Source organism: Takifugu rubripes, chromosome 4 (assembly GCF_901000725.2).
Source record: "Takifugu rubripes chromosome 4, fTakRub1.2, whole genome shotgun sequence".
In the NCBI taxonomy this organism is placed as follows: Eukaryota; Metazoa; Chordata; class Actinopteri; order Tetraodontiformes; family Tetraodontidae; genus Takifugu; species Takifugu rubripes.
Window position 1 is genome coordinate 9,544,979 of NC_042288.1, and position 14,163 is coordinate 9,559,141.

General features: G+C 47.4%; 1 long non-coding RNA gene across 1 annotated transcript; it reads right to left on the minus strand.

Moving 5' to 3' along the window:
• Positions 1-4,955: 4,955 nt before the first annotated feature.
• Positions 4,956-6,936, minus strand: LOC115249618 (uncharacterized). Its single transcript, XR_003888294.1, has 3 exons — positions 6,862-6,936; positions 5,157-5,326; positions 4,956-5,078 (listed from the first exon to the last, which is right to left on the minus strand). It is a non-coding gene; the product is annotated as an uncharacterized lncRNA (long non-coding RNA).
• Between the last annotated feature and the right edge of the window lie 7,227 nt (positions 6,937-14,163).

The window sequence follows — 14,163 nt, forward strand, 5'->3', positions numbered from 1 at the left end:
TCCACACCTGAACACACCTGTCCACACCTGAACACACCTGTCCACACCTGAACACACCTGAACACACCTGAACACACCTGTCCACACCTGAACACACCTGTCCACACCTGAACACACCTGAACACACCTGAACACACCTGTCCACACCTGAACACACCTGTCCACACCTGAACACACCCGTCCACACCCGTCCACACCTGTCCACACCCGTCCACACCCGTCCACACCTGTCCACACCTGTCCACACCCGTCCACACCTGTCCACACCTGTCCACACCCGTCCACACCTGTCCACACCTGTCCACCTCACAGTTGTCTGCACAGCCACCAGACGTGTGGAAGCGACGAGCTGCAGTCTGAGCAGCTCAGAGTCTCCTGTGTTTTACTTCATATCAGACGAGCTGCTGATTCTGGGCCGGCCGAGGCCTCACGCTTCCCTCGTTGACCTTTGAACCCGCTCCGCCACTGTCACCCAGCCTGACCAAACTTTAAAATAAGAGTTACAGGACACGAGCGAGATAGAAATCGTCTCTGCCCGAACCTGAAGTGTTTCACCGAGGCGTCTGAAGAAGCTCGCCGCTGAGGACCGTCTCCTCGGCTTTATCAGCATTTTAGAGTCTGAGGTGGAAACGAGTGAGCGTTAAATTGGATTTATGAGAGTTCCAAAGCTTTTCATTAGATTGTGCTATCTGGACAGATGAAGCAACATTAATCCAGGCACCTGCACACAAACGGGTCCGTTTCCCACAGCTCCACACTCACAAACTTCTCCTGCACTCTTGTCGAGTGTAAAGAGCAATATTCCTGTTTGCTACTGTGCACGTGACCTCAGGGTCACCCTGCTGCCGCCCTTAATAAAGTGGAACTGAAGGTTTTGTAATGCGATGCCCTGATACGGTGATCTCACCTCTGACTTTAATCTCTTTTGTGTTTGGGTGCTGCTCAGAGGTTCTTGTCACGTTAAATCAAGTAGAAAGGGAAGCTAATTATGTGTCGAGTAAACACGGCGGCGCTTATGATGGAAAGCGAAGGTGCAGGTTTAATCACCTGCAGGATGAACAGGAGCAGCCAGCCCGTCCGCAGGAAGGCGGCCTGTAGACTGGTACCAGGTACCAGGTGGCTCTGCTGAGTGGGTTCTGGATGGAACACATCAGGATCAGCAAATGAGCAAAAGCAGCAGTGCGGCGTGCGCTGACAGTGCTCGCGCTTCTTTGCAGGATTGTGCATCGCGTGTTTAATTCAGGGTGAAATAAGTTTTTGCTTCGGTAAATAAAATGGATAGATACATTCTAACAGGGTTCCTGCCAGCATCGGCTCCGTCTGGCCACAGAGAACTTCTGGCCAGCAGCAGCTTCTCTAACGATCAGCACAATCTCAACACTGGTCCGACCCTTTACGAGCTTCAGAAATCACTCATTCGTGATCTGAAGAACTTCGAGACCACCTGGAGTGATTCTGCTCGTGTTGCGTTTGGAGCCTGTAGAGGACGAGGACGGTCCTGATGAGGTTCTGGTAAACCACACTGGCTCTTTCTGCTCTCGCCATCATTAATCAGCTCCAATTTAGATCTTTGAAAGCCTCAAACATCTTCAACTGGAACCACATTGGGATCGAGCACAAGGTCACTTTAGTGGCTTTAAAACGGGACGCCGAGGTTTCAGCTCATCCTCCCAGATGTGCTTGGTTCCCCCGCTGGTGGTGGTGAACTTCTCCACCCTGGAAATTCTCCTTTAAACAGGTGACGTTCTCCCGTGTTCTCTAAAACACATTTAGCTTCTTGTAGCTGATATGAGTTTGTTGAAAACGTTCTGAATCGATCAGTCCAAGCAGACCGTGTCCATATTTTGAGAATGAAATCAAATGGAAATGAAAGACCCAGGTGCTGAAAACATCGGTATCCCGACCAACTGAACAAAGACGGCTTGATGCAGGTTATAAAATGACTGCATGTTCATTAAGAATTCTACAAAAGCTTCTGTTCTTCAGCTGGATTTCTGTGTTTCACCGCTGCTGCAAAGAGAACAAAATACAAAGAAAATAGATTTTTTTTATTATTATTATTATTATTGGCTCCTAAACGCAGCTCTGGGATGTTAGTCACTCTGGTGACTTAAGAAATAACCCAGGAAACGTCCACCGGCGTTCACATAGCAGCCCGCCTTTCTTGAAATATTTAATTTGGCTGTCAGAGTTGAAGCTAATGCTCCCTTTTATGCCCCGTCAAAGTGACCTCCTCAAACCTAATTCAGCTCCCATGGGTTCAAGACGAAGTGGAGAATCTTCACTCTCCTCTTGCCTGACGTCCGAGGCCATTAAGGTCAAATGTCAGCGCCATTACCGGCCTAACGCTCTCTCCTGTCCACACATCTGATCACGAGTTTCACAGGTCGCTCTTTTCACTCAGTTTGGGAACTGTTTCGTGAGTCGGGCGCTTCAGACTAGCGGAGAAATGTGGGATGAACACGTGGTGATGATTTCCATTTGGAGCTGATCCCGTCCCTCTGGGGCTCGGCTCTGGGATTATGGTTCTGGCATCTGCATAAACCCAGAGTCCTGAGCTTCCGGATCCGACAACAGACAGAATAATGGATGCGGCTAACATGAGGGATGTGGCTAACATGAGGGATGCGGCTAACATGAGGGATGTTCAGGGTGACTCGTCCGAGGGTTGCTGGAGGTGTTGCTGTCTCGACCCACGTCTCCCCCGTCTCCCCTGTTACCTGGACGTCTTGGCGGACACAAAGCTCCATCTGATCCAGTTTAAGAACCCAATCATGCCATCGTCATAGCAACATGCTAGTGCGATTGTACGTCACTCTGGAAGCGTGCGTGGCTCGGCATGTTCTTGATTTTCGCTCATATTCCTTAGCTCCGCCCCCTCCACGCTTCACTAACCACTGCTGGTTACTCTGCACCTCCGTTATTACCTTTAACAGGTTAAACACATTCATTCAAAGACAGGTTAATTGTCCTGCGTCAAAATATCCGGCTCAAAATAACCAGCACGTTTTCACGCTGCAGAGCTTCCAGCTTGTTCTTCAATATTGTCTTTTAAACATCTTATTCGCTGAGCAAGACTGCAGATAATACAGACATCACATTGAGTCAATTCCAACTAGTGACTCATTCAGTGGAGTCGAGCTTCTCTTCCTGCGTCCTGGCGTCACATGCCTGAGGAGCGAGTGGGGGAGCCCACCTCCAAACGTAGAAAAACAAATGGATTCTGAAGGGAAATGGATAAGGGGGGGGTTGGGAAACTTTCTTTTTAAATTCCAGCCTCGGGACACAAACGTGCCACGATGATAAAAGCATTTTACTCAAAGAGGCGTAAAGAATCGGGGAGAGGACTCCTGAGCAGGTCCTGAGCCTCGGGGCCCAGAAGCAGCCGCACAATTTAAAACTGTGGAAATGTCACAATTTATTAACCAGTAATAGCACTTTATTGGCCATGTCTCATTAATGATGCATGTGTGTGTGTGTGTGTGCGTGCGTGTGTGTGTGTGTACCAAACAGTTTTTATACGGTTGAGGTGCAGCTGAGGCCTGAAATCAACCTTATTTTGAAGCTAAATACTGAACGTTGGACACACAGGTGTGTGGCTGAGAAAGACCTGCGCTCTGTTACCGTGGTGACACCTGAATGTCAACACACCCAGATGAGATTGATCATGGTTCGATCATGGAGATGTGATTAATGCGGCCCCTCCTGTAAAGTTTTAAATGCTGGTGTTTGTACAGGAAAATCCCTGGAACGCAGGTGATCCTCATCAATTCCTCAGTGATCAGTTGTTGTGTGTTTTCAGGGCCACGAGCCGTCACACTGGCCGGGGCCGTGGAGGACTCAGGACCCCGGCTGGAGCTCCGGCGGCGGCCCCAGATGCTGCGGCACTTCCCCCAGCTGAGTTTGTTTTGCTGTTGTTCTCCAGGAGCTCAGCTGTGCAGCGTCCTGGTGCTCGCCGATGCGTCACAAACACGGCCCGTTCTGTCAGAACAAGTCGCGCTTCTGTTAAAGTGGAAATTCATTTAGGTTCCCGTCAGCTTCTCCTCACACGTCCCATCAAACAGCAGTTTATCTGGGGAGTAAACCTAGCGTGTTCCTGCGGGGGGGTTAGCTTTAGCCTGTGAAGTTGTTCAACCTCCGGCCATCAAAATTAGCTGCAAAATACCCTCGACAACCTTTATGTTGTGACCAAACGCATGCAGGCAGCTGCCAAAAATCTGTGTGTCAAGTAAATGTTTCTGCACAGACTTTCACGAAAATTATGTAAAAACCTGGAGAAAAGAATCAAGAGAAGAGATGAAACATTTGTATGGAGACCAAAACGCCATCTGTCACGTGAAGACTCAACAGAACCACAGGCTGTCAATCACCCGCACCTGTGGTTGATTATAATTAATGCAGATTTTCAGTGCATATTTATGTTTAATAACCTGTGAAAAATGACACCCAGAGTGCAGTCAGACGAGGGGGGGGGCATCAGAGAGACAGGTCACATGTTTGTCTATGTTGAGGTTTCAGAGATTTCTTTCCAAAAGTCATTGAAATAGCTCAAATCTACAGGAAAACAATGCGACTGCAGCCATCTGAGCATCCTTCCTGCCGTCAGAGGTCAGCCTGAAGAGCGTTCGTGGACCAGGTCCTGCTGGGATGGAGCTGCGCCTCTTCCGCTCGCCGTGTCCCTGCATGCCGAGAACAGACACTTCCCATTAACCTCAAATCACCTCCGGTAACTTTGTCAAACTCTTCCTGCTGTCACTTCCTGTCAGCCTCTTAAAATGTTATGATAGAAAATGTAACATGATTAAAATCTGCTTCAGTATTCAGAGGCCGTTGCTTCCCGAGACGTGTTTGGTCCCAGCGACGTCCTCCAGCCTCTCAGAAACCTCATTATGGTCACACCTGAGGGCAGGTGAGTGGACTGAACCAAGTGTGTCGGCAGAGGGACGGACAGACAAACTGCCACATTTTCACCGTTGTATAAATTGACCTTTTGTGGACCTGAGTCTGGAGCTCGGCCTTAAACAAGCTTTGTGACGTCCAGGTAACGGGGGAGACGTGGGTCGAGACAGCAAAAGGCCCTAAACAAGACAAAATAAATGATTCTCAGAGACATTGTTGGCAATGGTTAAGTGTCTCTCATGAATCATTCATCGTACCAGATCATCATAATTGGAGCTGTCGGCCTCATTTTAAACACAGAAGTGAGACGGCAACTTTGTCAACAGCTACTCCAAGAACTCGTCCTGATTGGACCCCTCAAAGGTTCCCGCAGCGACATGTCGCTTCAGTCATTTGGTTCAAAACTTGAACGTCTAAAGTGAAACTTCTGGAAGAAAAATGTCAATGAAAATGGCGGGGGAAAGAAACAAAAACAACAACGGTGCTTCAGCTCTGGAGCGATGACTTGTTTCACCGTCTGGGTGGCCACAGACAGCTAGCACCAGCAAATGTTCCATCCGCAGCCTGGACTGTGTTCACTCACACACATCATCCACTTCAGAAGCTGCAAAAGAATCTTTTCCCTCCATGTTTCTGGTTTTGGTTTTGCAAATTGACTCACAAATGGAGAAAAAAAAGGAGATCAAACAAGTTTTATTATTCAGATTAGGTCACCCTTTTCGATCAGCTTCCAGCAGCTCCGTGTGCTGGTTGGTCAAATCCATCAGGGTCACACTTTCATCTGCTTGCAGGGATTTATTTCTCCTGAAGGAAACCTCGTTAGAATGGATTTGGGTGTCACAGGAGTTTGGAAAAAGGAATATTTTAGCTGTCAAATTTAATAATGATGTAATAGACACAGACACGAAACCTGCAGTTGTAAAGTCAAATATCTGAGACCATCATTGAAATATTTAGATTCTATTCTCTTAAGAATGAGGGGCTGAAGGAGCTTTACCACGCTCGGCCACTAGAGGGCGATTTTAAAACCATCCACTCAGCTTTGCTTCTCTGGACCCAAGATAAATGGAAGGAGCGACAAATGCTTCAAATTTATGTCCACAAAAACCAAGTAATTGTGGTAAACATGCAAAAACCAAAACAGCAAACGCAACAACCACCAGCTGTCTCCATTCCCACCATCCGATTTCAGTATAAAAAAGGTACCAAGACCTTAACCCTGGTGCAACGCTCTCCACACACACTCAAAAATAACGTTTTGTTCTTTATTTCTATTAATGTCTTGTGTTTTGAAGAAGTGTTGCTCTGCTGCCGCAGGAGGAAGATTTGAATGCCCTGACTGACTCGACTCTGGAGTCAGTCAGGGCATTAAAATGTTCCTCCTCCCAAATATTAATGGATTTAAGCTGGCAGTTCTTGACATACACCCCCCCACCACCACCACCACCACCTTCTCTCTGTCTCATGATGCAAGAAATTTAAATTCCTCTGAGTGCCGCAGACATGACAGTCGGATTCCCTGTAAAGAGAAATGATACAAAAGGAGCGCGAGCGAGAGCAGCCTGCTGATCACCGCCGCTGGTACGTGGAGCCGTTGCTCCCTCCACGGTGGAGGCCACAAGTTTTGCAGGCTCAACACTAAATTTGATTAAATCCACTTTGCGGCGCTACATTTACCCTCTCAAACGCGGAGGGTTTGACTCTTACAGCCTGACCCGGGTCATTAACCACCAACACCACTTTGGCGCCATTATCAGAAACACAAAGAAACATTTTAGTCTGTTATCAAGTGTTGATGTCATTTTTCCCCCTCGGACTAAATGAGTGTTTAATGCAGCATCACAGACCTTTGATACTAGTGCGAAACACTTTGTATTTGCTAGATTTGATATCATCCAATGTGGATTTCACAAAGAACGTGCACTGGAACATCCCAGCAGCCGTGAATGATGATGGACTCACATCTGTTGGACTTCCAGAAGTCAGATGGTAAAAACATTAGTGTTTGGAGTGTGAATCCTTGCTGGGTTTCAATTTCTTCTGGATTATTTAGGATGAAGCCAGTCAGAAGGTCTCTGAGTCCATCTGAGATCAGAAAAGAGGATGAGGAGGCATGAATGAGGATGAGCGAAGAGGAAAATAACGAGCTAATGATGACAAAACACTATTAATTGGTTGTGGATGAAAGAGGAGGAGACGGAAGACGTCTGCACTCGTGGACTTTCCCTTCTTTACCTTCTGTCTGAGGCGATCGGTGTTATAATGGAGTTTTTTTCAATTCAAGCGAGGGAAAAAAAACCTGAAAATGTGTCCATGGATGCAGTTTATCTCCTTAAATCACTGCAGGAGCGAAAAAGTTTCAGCTGCCTGAGAAATATTCGTCTTGTCTGATTGTTCGCATTATTGAGTCAATTTTCAGGATTGACTCAGAGAAAAGTGAGTCAACCCTGAGAATTCTCCACACACGCAGACGTGTCCTGGCCTCCAGTGGAGGCAGGGCTGCTCCTGATAGAAATCTGCAGGTAATTGCAAGTTGTTTTCTGTCCACAGCCCCTCTGACTTTCACACCTCTGGAAGAATGAAGTTAGGTGTGAAGTGTGCAAACAGGATTTGGACGCGCGGGCGACAGTAACCACAACAGTAGGAGCTCAGGGTGGGGGTCAGGCGCAGCTGATCCGGGGGGGGGGGGGGGGAACAGGAAACAGGACAATTTCAAACTGAAGACATGGACACATGAGAGAACATCCGAAGGTTTCTCCAAGTTCATCAGGATAATAATGCTAACATCACCTGGCTAACGTTAAGCAGCACAAACAACCTTTAAACCACAAAGTCAAAGGAAGAAATGAAGTTTAACTGCAAGAAGCTGCGCCAGCAACAGGTTTGTAGATACATTTCAAGCTGATCTGAAACAGGTGGGATGTGTCCGGTCTGGTGCTGGAGCCACTCTGACCTCCAACCCGGCAACAGGTCGACAGCTGCCAATCATTAAGGACAGCATCATGGTATTATACATTATAGCATAATGTAGAGAGCACGAGCATTTTGATATCATACAACTCCAGAAATGCTGAGGTTAACATCTATTTATGGCCTAAAAAGGCATCCAGGAAAAGCACAAAGCCTTCAAATAAGTCACCCACTTTTGTTAAAACACAGCAGATGCAGATCCGGTCACACTGTCATTCCGTCTTCTGACCTCAGATCCTCTCGTGTTCAGGTTTGTGTCCAAGTTGGACTCACTTTGGTCTCATGAGAGCTAATTTATTTGGGCTTCAAAGAATCCGGACCGGCTGGTGTCAGAGGTCCACAGCGCTAATTCTGCCTCCAACAACGGCTGAATCTGAGGGAACAAAAATCAGGGGGAACCCAATCCCCCCGTTTGTTTCTTCTTTGAGTCATCTGTCCAACTGTGTCCACATCAGCGGGTTTCACTGGCACCGGCTACCAGGAGTCATCTGACCTCGGCTCTAATTGCCAGAGGAGACCAAGCAGGTCCCCCCCACCACTGAGGCTCCAGCAGCAGGAAAATGCAAAATGAAAGTATCGATTTCATGGTCGGGTCGACAAATAAATAAACTAGTTTAAAACTCTGCTGGAATTGAGAGTGAATCTCTCACTCCCCCCCCCCGACAGATTGGACGAGCCGATGCCCGAGGCCGATCCAGTTGTGTCTCTTCCTGCAGCTGATGTAAGCTAACGCTGAGGTGAGGACACGACACATCCAAATCTGTCCCTAACGATGAATCGAGTCTTGTGTCCCAGTGCTCCCAGTGTCACATGGGGGCCCTGAGAGGGGATTTTAGCGCTCTCCCAAATTCACTTTAAAAACCACGCAGATAAATTGGCACCGAGCTCGAACTGCAGCTTCTGTGTGACTCAGTTGTGAGTCGGCGCTTCATCCCGTCATCAGATGAGTCATGCGAGGATTTTTAGAGGGAACCGGAAGCATCTCCATCAACAGGTCCAGCTGCTGCGGCTCAGTGCAGCCAAAACAGAACCCCCCCAGCCCCCCAGATCCCCCCCCCCCTTCCCCCCCACCGCTGCCACCTCCGAGCTCACGCTGGTATCTCAGCAGTGTCTCTGGTCTTTGAAAGGTCTTCAGGACCGTTCAGAGCAGGACACCCCCGCCAGGGCCCTGAATGGCACTGCCCCCCCCCATCTCTCAGTTGGACTACCTCTATATTCTTCCCACTGACTGGATCACACGCCGAGATCCTGCAACAAATAACCTGGATTCCTATTCCTGTGATTGAGAAGGAAAGCATAAAAAAACAGATTAAATCACCCAAATTCTGTAGAAATAAGACAGCGAGAGTTACCAGGAAACCACTTCTGAAATTAAGAACAGAGAAATCAGGAACCTATACCAAATATCATATGTTTGAACATATAGGTTCTCCGGTTTGGGTGTTTAAGTGAGTTCAGTGAGAATCAGAGATGTAAATGCCGTTCAGTCTTCACCACTTTTCCTGACAGTAACTCCCAGACTATTCAATTAGTCGTCCCTGGAACAGTCCCAGGAAGGGCCCACTCACTCCTCTAATTGAGAATTATTGATCTTTTAATTTTCCTACACGTCTCCCATCCTGTGAACCAGCAGTGATGGGTGCTGCTCTGATCTCGCTTTGACTTCAGCAAAAAACAGAAAAAGGAGATTTTTTGAACGTTGAATGTTAAGTTGGATGTTATCAAAGTGCTGCTCATCAGAAAAGTGCTGCTTTGCATTTAATTTGGTTAAACTTTGTCAGACACGAGTGATCTCAGCTCTGATTTTAGCTGTTTGCAACCTCCCCCTGCTGAGACTTCATCTTCTGCTGGACTTTTAATCTTGAGCTCCAGTTTTCAAATTAAAACCACTTTGTTTCCCTTTTTTATCAGCGCGGAATAAACCAGACCAGACGTTTCCTCCTGGCCCTTCGGCTCCTCTGTAGCTCCATGTGACACAGGTTGGTGTGCACCTCAGCACGATGGACCTTCATCGTGCACGTGCTTCAGCTGGAGCTTCGTACTAGTGAACAGGTCGGCCACAAATGGTTGTTCTGTCGAGGCGCCCGTTCAAACACCCCAGACAACCTTCTGTATTTGTGTTTGATGGTGAATGAAGGAGATTACGCTCCCCTAATCCACCTCAAAGAGACGTGGGGGGGGGGGGGGGGGCAGCGTGGCTTTTGGTGTGTGCATCTAAACCAGCTGGCCAGGGAGTAGCTGTGAGAACAGGAAGTATGAAAGGGAAATGTTTCTGAAGGGTTGTCTCATGAACTTCCTAAATGTCTTAAATATTAATGACACCTAAGCCCCGCCCCTTCACGCATTGAACACCTGAGTGACCCATTTTCAAATGACCTCGAGCAAACAGTGAAAAATAAGCACAGATAGTTATAATGGCATCATTTACATCACATTAGCCTTCTCACTGTTTAAAGTAACACAAAATGAGCCAGATTGTATTTGCGGATTCAAACTGATTGTAATTTTGCAAAGAATCCGGAACAGGAAGTCAGTTTCCAGAAAAACAAATGAGGAGGAAAAGGAAAACGGTGAGGAAAAAAGCCAAGAAAAATGAGACGGAGCAACAAAGGGGGATAAAAGGAGCTGTGGAAGACTGGCCCATGCAAGAAAATGAGGATAATTCCACAGCACTCATTCAAAAATGAGCTGTAAAAAAGATAAAATGCGCCCAAACTCTCAGGAACCGTCTGAGGGACGCTCACCAGCTCGTCATCCCCGGGGTGTCGACCAGGCTGCAGTTCGTGCTCGTAACCAACTTGAGTGGGTGCTCACATCAATGGCATCTGGTACTTGGGAGAGGTGTTCTCCTCGTGGGTGAATCCCGGGTTTCTCTATGGAAGGCAGATGGCATCATGTGGGTGAGCGGTCTGCTGATGTCAGCGTTGTGGGTCAGGTGGCCCAGGGTGGGGGGGGGGTTATGGTATGGGCAGCTCATGCAGCGGCGTCATCATCCCCGGCCCCATCTTGCAAGAACCCGCTCACATCCCAGCCTCCCCAGACATGTCACTCATGATAAATGCAGTAAAAATGGTGTTTTGTGAGCAGGATTTAAAATCTACCCGCTGAACGTGTAAGTAAAACTATTAATCTACCTTTGGCCAGAGATTGTGACCTTGTCTAAGGAACAGAAATAGCACGAAGGTGTTTCCAGCAGGTTTTCACCCAGTTTCATTTCTTTCATTTCATTTTGGGTTGGGGTTTTTTTTGGCTCATGTGGACAACCAAGCGTCTGGGGGTAGGGGGCGCTGCAGCCCTCAAATGGACCCCGGCCATCAAAACCCCGCCTCAGTCGTCCTCCGCTGTCGCTGCTAATCACAGATGCAAATGGGGTACGAAGGACTGGAGGAATCCTAATTACCTCTATCCAGGACAGACGTGGCGCCGAGCTGTCAGCCAACCTGCACTCAGGCGTCACCCAGGCTCAAAGTGTGCGGCTAATTCATTCTTTGATCCAGACCGCAGAGCTTTAAAGGATGGCTTTCATATGACGTTTGGACATGTCCAGACCTTTAGCAGCAGCCTCAAATGAATTTGTGACATTGGAGCCGTTTTCACAGCACATCACACATCACATTTAATTGTGGCTTAAATATTCCCGCAGCAGACGTGAAAGGAATCTCAAAGTAATAAACATCTAAGGAGATAAAATGACAAAGAGGCTGTAGTTTCCTCCATGTCTGAAAGAAGCTGATTAGACTTCTGTCAGCCTAAATACCAAATTATCCCATTCAGTTTTTCTCTGGCAGCAGGAAGCAGCAGGATGTTGAGATGTGACAACATCTGGGCTGACTGTGTTGAAAAGCAGCAACCTTGTCAGGGTAAATAGTGGCTAACATGATAGCAAAGATCAGCTCAAACATTAGAAAACGTTTCAATTTATTTTCAGAAAACTGAGCTTAAAAGCAGCTTTTTTTCCTGCGCTTGCTTCCTGTGATCTTCCAAGTTCATCCGCAGGAGGGTTGCGAATGTGGCCCCGTGATGATTGGTGTGTTTCCATGTCAGTAAAAGTGCAGAAAACACGCAACAAGACGGATGGGACGAGCCCGTCTGTTGAGAACCGCAACACTTCTGAGTGGCACCGACAGGAACAAACGTCGAGATGTGACTCAGCTCTGCACTCACGTCCTGTTCCATGTTAGACTGAGGTGCCTCTCTCCTTGTCTGACACACACACACACACACACACACACACGCACACACGCACACACACACGCACACACACACACACACACGCACACACACACGCACACACACACACACACACACACACACACACACACTCATACGTACCGCATTTTTCTATTTTTACCCATAATTAATTCATGATGGACAATGTGTCTCACGTCTCTGTGGCGGTGCCGCTGGTCATGTGACCTGATGGCACAGAAGGGAAATGTTGGGGACTAAAGCAGGCGTGCGTGTGGATTTGCAGCATTGTGGACTTTTCTGCGTGGTCACACGTGTTCGTACTTCTGCACGTTGCAGATTTGCATTTTAAATGTGCGTGTGTGTGTGTGTGTGTGTGTGTGTGTGTGTGTGTGTGTGTGTGTATTTCAATGTGTGAGACAAACAACAGGAACTCACTTGATTATGTAACTTCAGACGGAAGGATGAAGATGAAGGGAGGGACGGAGAGTCTGCAAGGAGAAGATTTAATTTAAGAAAGCAATATCCTCTAAGTGTTTCCCACTCTGCAGTTTTACACAAGATGACCTCCATGTAATTACACAAATTTATATTAAGACCCCCAGAGTGAAAAAGCAGGACTTGATCCGATGGATTAATCCTGCAAATGAAATCTGTGAAGTCACAACGCATCAGTATAAATGATCTGGTTCCAAACTGTACTCATCACAAGACTCCCAACTCTCAAGCTTCGTCATTCAGCATCATGGAAGTTGTGTTTTACAAACGTGGGACCAACTTCGGCATCTCTGGAATCCTCTCACTCGCCTCTCAAAGACTTCCAGGCTGTGAGCGATGAGGTCATTGTGAGCGGTGAGTGAACATTTAAAGAACATTTATTGTGAAAGGAGATTTTCCCTCGGAGACAAACAGCTGAGCGGAGATGAAACAGAGAGCGACGACTCAAAAACCGGGAAGGAGGGCAGCAAAAAAGAGGTTTTCTGAAATGTCATCTTCAAGGGCGATACAAATGTTGGGGGTGTGGCTTTTCAAGATGAATCATCCAGATGCGATTTATTGTCTCAATGGAATTATTGTCTCAATCTGACTGTAACCGGACAACCGAAATGGGCGTAGACGCGTTCGTCTGACTGATATTGGGGCTCGCCGTGTATGACGTGTGTGCACGTGTGTGCATGATCCACAACCCCCATTTAACACAAATATTCATAAACATTGAGTACGAAATGGAAAAAAGCTGTGATTATCCAGTTACCTGTTGTTGCTGATCCGCAACATGAGGAGAAGGTCAACCAGAACCGGGACCCAATGACCTTAGAAGCTGCACGTCACCACCTAGTGTTGGGGAGGACACGCTCCCGTCAGTTACTCAATTTTTCTCCTTAACGACCAAATTATGGGGAGAAGTTAAAGTCCGATTCTGAGCTTCCAGCTCATTTAGGCTGACACAGGGATACGGTCTGACGGCTGTTCCTGAGCACCACAGAGGTCTTGTTCTCCTCCGAGGTCAGGAGACGCTGAGCTTGTTAATACGTTCTGTTGACGCGAAAGACGGCGTCTGATGTTTGAGCAGCAGAACTGTGTGATGCTCAAATTTCTCGGTCGGGGTGACACAAGAACAGAGGAATCTTGGTTTGGGGTTCTCACAGCTTGTTCTTGACCTGTGGACCGGGAGGATGTTTTCTCCTTTTTGTCCCACAACTGATGGGAGTTTGGTGATGCACAAAGATTATACAGCAACAATTAAACTGAGGAACAGCTGACCAAGGCAGTGACAGCGTTGATCACGAGAGATGGTGGTGCCTTCAGGGTGGGTTGAAGAGCGAGCTTGGCTCTGTTTTATCATCACGTCTGGAAAACCGTACGGTGCATTAGCACTGAGGTACGAGCCACAAAAGCGTTTCTCCACCGTACCCACGTGTTTTGGTTTAAATCGTTAATCAGGCATGAGAGGGTTTAAGATGCCGTGCACGTGTTGGCGATATTAACATCAGGTCACATTCTTATTTGAAAATGGCCACTAATGAGCAGCGTAAAGGAAAATAGAGGTCATTAAATGCACCTTCTGCTCCTGCAGAAGCTTTCAACCATTGAATAAATACTTTG